Consider the following 14,918-nt stretch of genomic DNA (forward strand, 5'->3'; position numbering starts at 1 on the left):
TTATTTTATCCATTTGGATTTGGCACACTTATATTTGCTCCACCTATAAAAATAAAAAGGTCTCTAAAGTACAATCAAAACCTAAATTGTTAAAGAAAAATGAACTTTGTAAGCTGCATTTTAAACCCATCTAAGTTGTAAATTAGAATCATACCTACATCGATTTCTATTTACCATCAATTTTTCTCACACAAATCTATTACCCTCATGTCCAAATCAGTCTGGCTAGACAAGATTGTTCCATTCTCAAGCCCAGTACAGCAGACTTCTAATCCAAAACAAGGGTTCTTAAAAACCATCTTGAAGGCTTTCAAACTTTGACAATGCAGGATATAAATACAACTAATTGAAAAAAACCTTAACACACACTCACTAAAATAATAGATACTTCAATGATGTAAAAATGTATTTATCTGCAGAAAAACCACTAACTCAAAAAATATTAATTAAAACTACGAAAAACTACGCATAGGTGTTCTACAGTTCTTCTTTTAAGAAATCTCTCTTTGAGGGGCACCTGGGTGGCTCCGTTGGTTAAGTGTCCGACTTCAGTTCAGGTCATGTTCCTGTGGTTTGTGAGTTCGAGCCCTATGTCACAGCTCTGAGGTGTCAGCACAGCTACTTGGGAGCCTACTTGGGATTCTCTGTGTCTCCCTCTATCTCTCTGGCCCTCCCCTGCTCATTCTATGTCTGTCTGTCTCTCTCTCTCTCTCTCAAAAATAAACATTAAAAATAATCTGTCTTTGGGAAACATAATAAAATTGTAACCTAACCTGGCTATCATTAAAGCAAAAATTTCCTATAAAACACTAAAGACAAAGGGAAACAGCTTTTGGATTACCTGAAAAGCTACTTCTCTGTGAGTGTAGATAAATATAATGCCATAAAAATTTAGGTGTAAAGAAAAAGAGAAAAACTAAATGTGCTACACTGTTATATAATGTTTATTAATAGTAAGGAGTCAGACAAAGCCAAACTTAGCAAGTTTGCTCTTGGCCTATGGTCAGAGAGCCACTGGGGATCAAATAAGCATAGGCCCACATTCTTAAGGTCAGGTTATGTACAACCCACAGAGAATTCTGCAGTGTGCCCAAGAGCTCTTGAATTCACAGGCAAAACATAATTTGTCTATGGATTGTGAACAGGGGGAGGGGTGATATTCTTACAGTAAAATAAATATGGATATATTCTTGAGTAGAATTTTTAATTTTTTAACATTTATTTATTTTTGAGAGACAGAAAGAGGCAAAGCATGAATAGGGGAGGGGCAGAGAGAAAGGGAGACATAGAATCTGAAGCAGGCTCCAGGCTCTGAGCTGCCAGCACAGAGCCCAACATGGAGCTCAAACTCACAGACCGTGAGATCATGACCTGAGCCGAAGTCGGAGGCTTAACCGACTGAGCCACCCAGGTGCCCCTTCTTGAGTATAATATTAAATATCCATTAGTTAGTTAGTTGTTAGTTTTTAAGTGTATTCATTTATTTTAAGGGGAGGGGCAGAGAGAGAACCACAGGCAGGCCCCCTGCTATCAGCATAGAGCCCTAGGCAGGACTCAAACTCACAAACTGTGAGATCATAACCTGAGCTGAAATCAAGAGTTGGACAATTAACTAACTGAACCTCCCAGGAGCCCCTTAAATATCCGTTAATGTTTAATGTAAAGAAGGTAACAAAGAAAAACCACATTTCCAGGAGCTGCTTTGGTCTTGAGGCTCTCTAAAGTATGTAACTGTCCTTTACTGTTAGCAGTACTTCTGTGGGGAAAATTATGCATGTGAAATGTGAAATGTAAAATGTTAAGATCATCTTGAAGCCCTGAATTCCTGTTAGTATATATATACCATGAGTACTGATGAACAGATTTTAAATGCCCATCACAGTCTCTGACACACAGTGGGAGCTCAACATTCATTATGGTTGGGAAGCATTTATTCTACTCTCCTAACCATGATTTGATTCAAATGCTATTAATTTAATATTCTATATATGATTTACAGCTTTGTTTTCAGACTTTGATTTCATTTATTCATTTTCCCCATCTCAAGTTCATTCCAACCCTGCCTAAAACATCTGCATCAGTTTTGTTCTATTCAACTTGTTTCTACTATTGTACCAATATATTAGCACAACTGAGAAATAACCAGATCTTGAAGCAGTGTACCTATGCTATCAAAATGATGTCATGAATAATATCATACTGAATAAAGAGATAGCAAGTGATGCTAGGAGTTTTATGACATTCAGCAAACATTTATTGAGCTGATACTGTTCAAGAAATTCAACCTAGTAGAATGAAATAAAAACCTAAAAGTGGGGATGTGGACTTCTCTTTAACGCCCTGTCTAACTCTACAACACTACAATTCTAGGAAGATCAGACATATAAAACAATGAAAAAATAATAAAATAACTATTGCACCACCATGAGAATTCATCAGTAAAATAAAAAAAAAAAAAACTGGAGGAAACTTTAAAAGACTGTGAAAAAGAAACTGAGCTGGGTCCTAAAGAATGGGGAGATATAGAACATATAAACATGCAGGCCTCACTGCAAGTCTCTGCTAGGAATGGTTCTCATAATTAATGCAGTTTTTTAAAACAGGGTACAGTGAAAGAGTAGAGAAAGCAAATGATAAAGACTGCCCTTGGTAATGTAATTCTTTCCTGTGAGGCTCCCCTGTGCCCCAAGCCAAGCAATTAGACTCTAGTGTTGTTATCACCTACACTCCGTACATTAGCTATACGACCTCAGGCAAGTCACTAAAATCCCTCTGTACCTCGTTTCTCCATCTATAGAATGTATATACAAATAGGAATGATCTTATTGAGATATTGTGAGAATTAGGTGAGAAAATGAACTAACAAAATTTTTCATTAATAAGATAACAAATATAATGGACATAATATAGTGCACAGCATATAATAAATTCTTAGTAAATGTAGGGCTGTTATCTGCTGTTATTATTATGAACACCATCACAGTCACTATCACCAATCTTATCCAGGTGTTAAATATGAACAAAAAGAAAAGAAAACTTCAACCTTATGGTTAACTTGTAAGTTAATGAATTGTATTGCTGTTACTTTATGACAGCATGTTACTTTATAACCCACACGGAAAAGGATTTTCAAACTTATCTAAGATTTCACTATTACTGAACAAATAAAAAGCATCCTAGAAGAATCAACAAGTACTTTATTTTTCTACTAAAGCACTCAAATTTTTAGATGAACAAATGCTGCTTTATAAAAATGTAGGATTCTCAATGTGTTCCAACATTTATTAACCTTCAAAATCACCATTGGTGATAAGCTAAAATAAATGCATATATCTTCACTATTCCTTACCATCATTAGAAACTATTCAGTAAGACCTGATTTTATTAAAAGGAATGATTTCAGATTTGAGATGTACAATATCAATGACTAACCAAATTACCTAATATAAGAGTTACTGTCTGAACAGTTTCAATGACTAGATAAGAATGATTTCTAATTGGTCTATAATTTCTATATAGATATGGCGGAAGAAACTGCCCGTGGCTGGGATTCAAGAGAACCACAATCTAGTACTGGCTCTGCAACCATACAACTTTGGATGAGACTTCAAGTTCTCTGGAGCTCAGTTTTATCATTAGTAAACAGGGCATTAGATAAAAGATTTTTCTTTTCCCTTCAGAAACTAATACACAGTTAGTACAAAGATATACATCAGTCCCAAATTCAAATTCCCAATCAGTGGGTCTGAATTAATGAGATTTTATTCATGTACTATCTGTGTCAAATATAAATTTTAAAATATCTTGTTTTTTAGATCTAGATTTTCAGGAGGGGCTTAAATATGTTTATTCATACCAGTCTTTTAAAATGAATCTTAACAAAAACACTTTGCTTTTATAAGTGTCAAACAACATTAAAACTTTAGGAAAACAATAAATTCATATTTCTACAATTTTTCAAGCAATTATAAACCGTATCATTAAGGTCACAGTATGAGAAAGGCTAAAAAAAGAAAAAAAAAAAAAAGAATGGAAAGCTACAAACCTTTTAAGGCTGACAGACTGAAAGATGTTTCAGAAATCTCTTCCAAGTTGCTGGTCTACATTCTCCACACCTCCCTTTATTTCCAGAGTCAGTATGTACCAGGCACTTACATTGTGCTAAATACTATCTATAGACTATATAACATTATCTCTTTCAATTCTTAAAACCCTAAAAGGCAGGCTTTCAGACAAGAAAGTGAGAGCCAAGCTCTTATATATGACTGGACGGATATCACTTAATTAGTAAATGGTAAGAACACCGATTTCAACACAAACTTCCTATTGATAAAACTCATATGCCCCATGTATAATGCCAAAATGAGGGTTCAGCACATTAATGTCCTTCAAAATGTCATGCATTTGCACACATAATGAATAAGCAGTGTTGGCAAATAATCACATGTGAGATGAATAACAAAGGCCAGGAAAGTCAAGATAAGACTAACAAGAGATGTTGTTAATCAATGAGACAAAAATTTTAATGTGAATACTTAACCAACAGTTAAATCCAAAAGGGAGGAAAGAGCTCTATTCCAACATACCTGAAGGTACCTTCCCATAGTAGAAAACTATAATTAATCAAGTTGTGAAAAACAGCTTTTAAAAGCCATGTGAATCTAATTAAGTAAAATTAGAAAATGCATCAATGCAAAAGAACATTATGTAGTCCTTAAGTACAGTGATGCAGAACTATATCACCAAAGAAACATGTCCATATTGATAAGTAGAAACAAAATGCTAAAAAAGATTCATCAAGTAAAATTTTAAAAACTTAGGGTAACCATGAAGTCTGAATGGGTATCTAGCAAACACAGTTTTTACCCCCGGGTCTAGACTTGCTGCTTTATTCCTTTCTATACCATTTGAAATTGTCTCCCTTCAATGGCAAACATGAATTACTATTATACTTAAAACTTTAGCAGTATATAGCTAAGTTGTTAACATGGGGCTTTGGGCTGAACCAAGTCAATTTCCCCCAAAGTTCATCATCTTGAAATAGTCATGTATAAGGTGTAGTAGTATTCAGTGATTACAGCCTAAAATAAATTTAACTGCATGAAGGTACAGTAAACCCTAACCTATTAGTTTCCTTCTGCCTATCATGATTCCTAGAAATAAGGTCTTTTCAAAAACTGGAAGAGCTTTGAAAATCACACATGCAAGCCTCCACATATTACATGAACATATGCAAATAGCTATACAAGAATACTCAAAAGTAGATATTTTGAAAGCTTTGTTGAAATAAGCCCTAGGGATGTGGTGGTGGAGCTGCAGACCCTCAAGGCACTGAGGAGGAAAAAAGGGAAGAAGAGCCAAGAGAGTCAAAGACAACTAGGTACTGAAAGTCACACGGAAGACAAAAATTAATATAACCTACACTAGGAAGGGCTGAGAGGCAGTCTACACTGTTACCAAAGTCATTGGGCAAAATAAATTTTGTGCAAGAAATAAAATTTGTGTAAAGAAATTTTAAAGATTGTTAATGAAATTGCAAGGATGAAAAAATATTAGATTATAAAAATATTAGCAAACAGGGCTGCCACCTTAAGTGACATTCTTCAGTACTTCTAGTCTCTTGGATTTCCTTAAATTGGTTTTAATGAAGAAACTTTGGAAGATTAAGTTTATCCAGGATTGTTTATTTTCAATTATAAGGGAGTAGTCACAAAGTTTTAACAAAATTCTGAGAAATATATTCAAATGCTATTGTGTCTAATATTCATCAAAAGACTTATATCCATTAATTAATTTAGACTATAGACCAATATCCCTTATGAATACAGACACAATACCCTCAGCAAAATACAGCAAACTGGATCCAGCAACAAATAAAAAGCTTTATATACACCATGGCCAAGTGGTATTTATCTCAGAAATGTAAAGCTGGTTCAACATATGGAAACCAAGCACTTTAACACACCATATTAATAAATAGAATTAAGGTTAAAAAACTGCATGATCATCACAACAGTCAAAGAAAAAGCATCTGACAAAATCCAACATCCTTTCATTATAAAAACACTCAACAAACTAGGAATCGAAGGAACGTCCTCAGGCTGATAAAGAATATCTACAAAAACCCTACAACTTACATCATACTTACTAATGAGAGACTGAAAGCTTTCCCCCTAAGACCAGGACAAGACAAAGACACTCATTCTTTCCATTAGTCAACACTGTCCTGGAGGTATGAGGTAGAGCAATCAGCCCCCCACCCCCAAGAAAAAAATAAAAGACATCCTGATTATAAAGGAGAAATTAAACAGGAGAAATTAAACAGGAGAAATTAAACTTTCTATTTTTATGTATACAGATAACATGATCTTGTATACATAAAATCGTAAGGAATCCACAGAACAGCTACTAGAATAAACAAGTCCAGAAAGGTTGCCGAATGTAAGATTAGTATCAAAAAAATCAAGCATACGTCTATAAAAGCAATGAACAACCTAAAAAACAATTAAGAAAATAATTCCAGGGGCACTTGGATGGCTCAGTCAGTTAACCATCTGACTCTTGATTTTGGCTGAGGTCATGATCTCAGTTTGTGAGACTGAGCCGTGAGTCAGGCTCTGCGCTGACAGCACGGAGGCTACTTTATTAACTCTCTACCTACCTCTCTCTCTCTCTGCCCCCTGCCTCTTTCTCAAAATAAATAAACAAGCATTAAAAAAAAAAAAAAAAGAATTCCATTTACACTAACATCAAAAAGAATAAAATACTTAGGAACAAAATGAAAAATGAAAAAAAAACCCAAGACTTAGAAACTTAAAACTACAAAATATTGTTGAAAGAAATTAAAGATTTAAGTAAATGGAAAAGACATGCTACGTTTATGGATTAGAAGGATTATTAAAATGGTAATACTCCTCAAACTGAACTACTACATACAGTGCAATCTCTATCAACACCCTAAATGCCTTTAGCAGAACTTGGTAGACATCGTATGGAAAAATGCAAGGTATCCAGAATCGCCAAAACAATCTTGAAAAGGGACCACAAAGTTGAAGAACTCATACTTCCTTTTTCCAAAACTTCTACAAAGCTAAAGTAATCAAGTCAGTGTGGTAGCGCCACAAGGGTGAAGGACAGATCAATAGAATAAAATTAAGAGTCCAGAAATAAACTCTTAGTATTCATGGTCAGTTGAATGACAAGGGTATCAAGACAATTCAGTGGAGAGGAGACTTTTCAAGAAATGGTGCCGGGACAACTGGATAACCAACTGCCAAAAAAAAAACCCCAAAAAACCACTATTTCAAAAGAGTAAGAAGACGGCCCACTGAATGGGAGAAAATATTCACAAACTGAACATATGATAAGGGGCTTGTGTTCATAGTATATAAAAAACTCTTACAACAATAAAAGATAAATAAGGCAATTAAAAATGGGCAAAGGATTTGAATAGACATTTCTCCAAAGAATGTATACAAATGGCCAATAAAGCAATGAGAATATGCTCATTACAAAACAACATCATTAGTTATTAGAGAAATGTAAACCAAAACCATAATCAGATACCACTTCAGACCCACCAGGATGGCTAATATTAAAAAGATGGACAGTAACAAGTGTTGACAAGAAGGTCCCAAAGACTGGGACCTTCTTAAATTGCTGATGGAAATGTAAAATTCAGCCATTGTGAAAAAGGTTGGCAATTCCTCAAAAAGTTAGAGTTACCATACTACCCAGCAATTCTACTCCTAGAAATTTCCACCCAGAAGACTAGAAAACATGTGTCCATACAAGAACTTATGTTCATAGTAGCATTATTCATAACCAAAAAGGAGGAAACAACCCAAATGCTGAAAAACTGATGAGTGGATAAACAAAATATGGTAGATCCATACAATGGAGTATTACTGGTCCATAAAAAGGAATGAAGCACTGATATATGCTACAACATGGATGAACCTTGAAAATATCATGCTAAGTGAAAGAAGCCAAACACAAAAGGTCACACATTATATGTTTCTCTTTATATGTAATGTCTATATGTAATATAGACTAGGTGATGCTATAGAGACAGAAAGTAGTGGTCGTCAGGGGCTGGGAGAAGTAGATGGGGGAGTGACTCTAATGGGTATGGGGTTTTGGGGGGTATGGATAAAAATATCGTGGAATTGAGATAATGATGATGATTACACAATTTTGTGAATATACTAAATATCAATGAATTTTATACCTAAAAGAATTTAGAAGTAAATTTAAAAAATTCTTGTTTTAACATCTGTTTCTCTATTAGGTTGTAAACCCCACAAGACAGCATGTTGCCTTTATTTACCATATCCCCAGAGCTCAGCACAAAGCCTCAATCAACTAAACTTTCAATAGATATTGCTGATTGATTAGAATGAATGCATACTTTATGCCAGTTTAAAACAAACTGGCATAAATTAACTTACTCAATTTTTTGGGGGGGCTTTGGATTTCACATTTGTTTTATTTAAACTACTTTCAGATATCTATACTTATTCAGTAACAAATAGCATTGCTGTCTGGTAACTTATAAAACAGCAAATACTGTTTTACAGGCTTTTCTCTTCTTACTAGACCCTGAAGGACTGATGAATACCTCTCATCTTTAAATTCCCATTACCTGCTTCATTAATATTTGCTGCATTGTCTGAATACAGGCCAGATTATTCTTAGGAACAGAAACATTTAAAGACTATACTATTTTCAAATTAAAATAAAGGACATCTTTAAATAAGAACTCTAAGTTCACTATAATGCTGATTTGGGGTTCTTCTGTACTTATTAGTTCTGTTTATGAATAAAGAGTTTAATGGTCTCTTTATTCTTGAGATACCAAAATTAAGACAAAGGGCTTGTGCAAGAAAAACTTAATCTTTCATGGATTCTGAGGTCTCCTTCTACACTGCAAAATAAAATGTTAATCATGCAAGGTAACCTACTGTAGCCTTAACTTTACTCTTTTATAAAATATTCATGAGGGGCGCCTGGGTGGCTCAGTTGGTTGGGCGTCCGACTTTGGCTCAGGTCTCATGATCTCATGGTCCTGAGTTCAAGCCCCGTATCGGGCTCTGTGCTGACAGCTCAGAGCCTGGAGCTGCTTCGGATTCTGTGTCTCCCTCTCTCTCTGCCCCTCCCCTGCTCATGCTGTCTCAAAAATAAATAAAAATATTTTTAAAAAATTAAATATTCATGAAATATCCTTTTAAAGATCTGAGATTAATTTAACAGTGCCTTTCCTCTTATAACTGTGGGAAATGCTTATGGATTGCTGTACCAAAATAATGCTGATTAACTTCAATACATTCTGGTTGTTTAGGAAAAAAGTGATTTACTCCCTGCAGTGCCTACCCACTTTTATTTTCAAAATAAAAATGTGAAAACTTTTTAGTGTTTTGTGCAGTGGGCAGAGCAGCAGCATCTTTATCAAACTAATATTTTTATTTAAAAACAACCTCTACACTACAATCTTTTCTTCAAAATAAAAACCTCTGGCCCAATCTAGAGTAAGAAGAGTTGCTTGCCTACACTGGGTAATCATAGAGTGTCATCTGTCAGAGCTAAAAATAGTGCTACCGTCCATGCCTTACATGCAAAAGTCATCCAGTTACATTTTGCCTCAAATCAAATTCTTACTAGCTCTTCCTTGAATAGCCTGAAGCCAGGTTTCAATTTTAAAATGTCTAGGGGGGAAAAGCTGAACTATTTGGTCCTAAAAATACTGTTAGGTACAGGGAATGGCTGGGCAGGACAATGCCTCTTCCTAAGCAAAAGCAAATATTAAGTTTTCTTTAATAAAGTCAGGCAGTTAAATAAGAAACTAATAAACATATATTAAAGTTATAATAAAAATTGTTATTTTTGACAACCATAAGCTTTATATAAATCATTATGTATTTATTAGGAACCACAACTTTAAATCAATTTCTTCCCAATTGCCAGGAAAAGCTGACTCAAACTCAGAGTTGATCATTTAGCCCTATGTAATAAGGTTTTACCACCACCAAGTGAGCACTCACCAAGCTAATAAATGACAGGTGGAGGTCCAGAAAAAGATCTGTGCAGAGCGGGAACTTAACTCTTTAAACAAAGACAGTTAAGATGGGCTTGCGTCCTATTTCTTCCTTCGATTTACCATCAGTATGACCTAGACTAGATCACTTAACCTGGTTTCCCCATGTATAAAATTAGAAAACAGACATCAAACTAAGTAGTTAGTTGAAGCCGAAAAGAGATTTCACAGATGAACTAACTAGTTCATTAGCCAACAGTGGGGCAAAATGATCCAACATAAAGCCTCTTTTACAATAAAGTGTTGAATATCTCATGTAATTTATTGAATACTGTACTGAAAGTGAAAAACAGATTGCTTGTGTAAGTTGCTTGATGAACTAACTAGTATGAGACAAAGTCAAGCTGGGCAATCAAATATTACATGCAATGCTTATTAACTAAGCCCAGATTTTTTTAGGTGATTCAACTTTCTCTGAAAGCACTGCTAATGTAGTTTCAGTGAGCAGTTCAGATTGATGGATCCCTACTATTGCTACCAAGTATCTCAACCAAATAGTTGGCAAAAATACTAGCATCTCTCTTGGCCATCTCCTCTTCCTATAACTAGAGTTTCTGAGAAGATCTCACACAATTTCAGGTCCTTGTCTCTTTTATCATTAAATCTTTCCTGCTTTACTTCCAACAACATTACAGTATACTGACCAATTTCAACCACCACACACCTGCAGAAAAAGCATTTCAAGTAAAATCAGCATAAACTCTATACCTGCTTTTTCTATAATAATTTAGTAATCCCTTATTCTGAGCAAGGAACTGTTCTGAGTAATTTGCATACATTATCACTAATCTCATTCCTCTATTAAGTATTTACACATGAGGCAGGTGAGGCTTAGAGGTATTAAATTATTATGTAAGGTCATAGATTGAAATTCAGCTCTGACCATGAAAGTCTCACTTTTTCAACCATACCACATTTTGTGTTTAAAGGAATATGTCAGTACTCGTACAGGCCTCATTTGTAAGTTAAATTCACCAATTAATTAGTTCATGTATCTTTCAATACTTCCTTTAACCCCACATTCTATTTCTAGCTTTATTAAAAGGCAAAAAATACAGCAGAAGATAGATTCTAATTTCCCACTTCCAATTTCTCTAAACCATGATAATTTTCCCTCCACAGGAAAATTTATATAGCTAATTCCATTTTCTCTAAGGTAAAGCTAAATAAATATCTTCTCTCTGAGCATGTTAAATTTACATAATCCTAACCAATGATTCACCCTGCCTGCACAAACTTAAACAATTCCCAGTTGCAAAGTATGTAAAAATAAGGACTCTTCCTATAAAACACCTGAGTTCTGGTAACTTTGGTAAGTATGGAGTCATTATTTTAAATTACTAGAATTGATCCAGACGTACACAAATGTAAACCTAAAATTAGAACAGACATTGGTTCAATGCATAGTTTACTATAGTTTAAATTTTATTTCTTGTTGGCATCTGAGCATTACAACATTACAAGAAATAGGAACCAAACCTTAGGAGTAGAAAATCACTGCTCAAAATTCTATTTTCTACTAATAAACTAAATGGAAAACACACTATTCCCTAACTCTAGAAACTTGAAAATCTTAACAGACTGGAATGGCGAAGGGCACCCAAAGCAAATTATTAGTACAAGGAAAGAAAATGAACTTCAGTAGTAGGTAAGCCAATGATATTTAAATAGTCCCTGACTTAGATGGTTCTACGTTGGACGGTGCGAAAGCAACGCATATTCAGTAGACACCATACTTTGAATTTTGATCTTTTCTTGGGCTAACGATATGTGGTATGATACTCTCACGTGATGTTGGGCAGCAGCAGTGAGCTGCAACTCCCAGTCAACCATGGGATCACGAAGATAAGCAACTTACACAAGCAATCTGTTTTTCACTTTCAGTACAGTATTCAATAAATTACATGAGATATTCAACACTTTATTGTAAAAGAGGCTTTGTGTTGGATCATTTTGCCCTACTGTTGGCTAATGTATATATTCTGAGCATGTTTAAAGTAGGCTAGGCATTCTGGAAAACACTATGGAGGTTCCTCAAAAAACTAAATATAGAACTACTCTACGACCCAGCAACTGCACTACTAGGTATTTATCCAAGGGATACAAATGTGCTGTTTCGAAGGGACACATGCACCCCAGTGTTTATAGCAGCACTATCGACAACAGCCAAAGTACAGAAAGAGCCCAAATGTCCATCAATGGATGAACGGATAAAGAAGATGTGGTATACACATACAATGGAGTATTACTCAGCAATCAAAAAGAATGAAATCTTGCCATTTGCAACTACATGGATGGAACTGGAGGGTATTATGCTAAGCGAAATTAGTCAGAGAAAGACAAATAACATACGTTTTCACGCATATGAGGACTTTAAGATACAAAACAGATGAACATAAGGGAAGAGAAGCAAAAATAATATAAAAACAGGGAGGGGGACAAAACATAAAAGACTCTTAAATATAGAGAACAAACAGAGGGTTGCTGGAAGAGTTGTGGGACGAGGGATGGTCTAAATGGGTAAGGGGCATTAAGGAATCTACTCCTGAAATCATTGTTGCACCATATGCTAACTAACTTGAATGTAAATTAAACAATAACTTTAAAAATTTTAAATCAATTTTTAACCAGTAAAAAAAAATAATAAAGTAGGCTAAGCTATGATGGTTAGTAGGTTAAGTGTATTAAATGTATTTTCAACTTACAGTATTTTCAATTTATGATGTGTTTATCAGATGTAACCCTATCATAAGTCAAGTAAGATCTGTACTTCTATAACCATTTATACCTATCATTCACACTGAATATAAATGCTCAATGAATAAGTAGCTGATAGTACAGACGATTAAAGGAGGTAGTATTCATATCAGAATACTAAATAACATATCTTACATTATTTTAGTTTATATGAGAAAAATACACAATGGGAGCATACAACAAAGAACAGCTATAATTCCTGTTATTCTTATGAAAATCATAATTTTAACAAGTCTGTAGTTTGAGAGTAGAAATTACTGAATCTATGTCAATGCCTAGCTTTTAACAATGGACCTGCAGAGATACCATTATCGTTTGCTAATTTTTAATCTTTAAATTGCTTTGAGCTCCTTAAGTAAATGCTATATAGAATAAATATAAGATGGTGGTGATGAAGTATTTTAGGAGAGACAACAGTATTTTAGTGTCTATCAATACCTAACATAAATGTCTGATGGTTGATTGGACTGAAATGTGAAAGCCAGTTTACACACACACACACACACACACACACACACACACACACACACACACCAGTAACAAAAGTCAGCATTATCTATGATGAAGTACAGAAACAAAAAATTTGCTCTCAGAATACTACTTCAAAGATGCAAAGAGAAACACTGGTTAAATTAAATTTAATAACATAATTTAGCCTAAATTCTAGCATGAGATGAGTTAAACTGAAAAAATAACAAGGGAACCTAGAGATCAGAATAAGAATTTTATTCAACGCTTAAGTATTTTTCCTATATTCAAGCATGTAATCCAATCTCTAAGGACAAAGAGAAACTATACTCCTGGCTCACAGAATACTCACTAGGCTTAACATTTTGACAATACTCAACAACTAACCACACCTACCCTCTTTCACTGCTAGTGTGAAAGATTACTGCCTATTTTATTGCAGAGTAAAGACCATACAAAAAAGAAATATACACCATGTTCAATAAGATGATACAGCCTATTAAATGAGCAAAAATCAAAACATGGGTCAATTTACATTTTTCAATCTTCAGTTGTTCAAGTACAAATAAAAATTGTAAAATAAAAACAAAAGCCCCATGCCATCAGCTATGTGGTCCTGAATAATTTAATCTCTTTACTCTTCTTGGTTTTCTTACCTATAAAATGAGGAAGTGAGAATAAAACACTAGTAAGATGCCTTGTCTGCATTTTTCAAGAATATATGTATAGGGTTCCAGGCCAGGAATAAACCCAGCTGAACATCACAGCTCTCAGCCAGCCTCTTACATCACTGAGGTGTACAGAATCAACGAAGAAACCCAACGATGAAGCCACCACTGTTTCTGCCTTCACGGAGTTCACAGGCTAGATATACATGTAAATCTAGAGACACATCTATATACATCTATACACCTATCTATAGATATAGATCTCTTGACCTTTTCTAGCTTCTAAATTCCACAAAGGCAGAAACAGAGGTGGCTTCATTGATCAGTCTCCTTGTTGACTCTGCACAGCTTGCAGGAACACTGGAGAACCTCCACATGGGAGGATAAGTAAAGACCACAAGGAAGACTGGGGCTTTGGTAAGTAATACTTGGGCAAAATGAAATGGGAGAAGGGACATTCTAGACAGAAAAAAGACAAGCAAGTTCAAAGAACTAGCATATTTAGGGAACACGTCCTTCAATGTGTCTATAGACAGAGCAATGAGAGACAGGATTATAATAGTTAGGACTAAACCACAGAATGCCTTTTGAAAGTCCAGGATAGACAGTATGAACTTAATTTGAAAAGTAAAGAAAAACTCCTTAAGTGCTATGATTATAGCGACACTTTAGGAAGATTAACTTGGCTGCAATACATAGGATTTACTGGGAAAACCAGTTAAGAGTCTTAGTAAGGAATTAGGAATACCCAAACTTGGATAAATAAATAAAAGAGAGAGGGTATTTCCACCAACGCTCCCACATATCCATAGAAGACTTTAAACCACAGATAGAGGAAAGCATTTGCAAATTTATTTTTTAATATAAACCTGGTTCTCATCAAGTGATTTAACTACTTAAAACTGACTATCTTAGAGTTAAAACCATCAGAA

The 14,918-nt window shown here is 34.7% G+C and overlaps 1 protein-coding gene across 3 annotated transcripts in view; it reads right to left on the minus strand.

Moving 5' to 3' along the window:
• RTN4 (reticulon 4) overlaps window positions 1-14,918 on the minus strand; it is a 72,883-nt gene that overhangs the window by 15,680 nt on the left and 42,285 nt on the right. The window lies entirely within an intron of this gene.

The sequence above is a fragment of the Lynx rufus genome, unplaced genomic scaffold (genome assembly GCF_022079265.1).
Source record: "Lynx rufus isolate CCGP_SWC_20201006 ecotype Redwood Valley unplaced genomic scaffold, mLynRuf1.p SCAF_8, whole genome shotgun sequence".
NCBI classification, from domain to species: domain Eukaryota; kingdom Metazoa; phylum Chordata; class Mammalia; order Carnivora; family Felidae; genus Lynx; species Lynx rufus.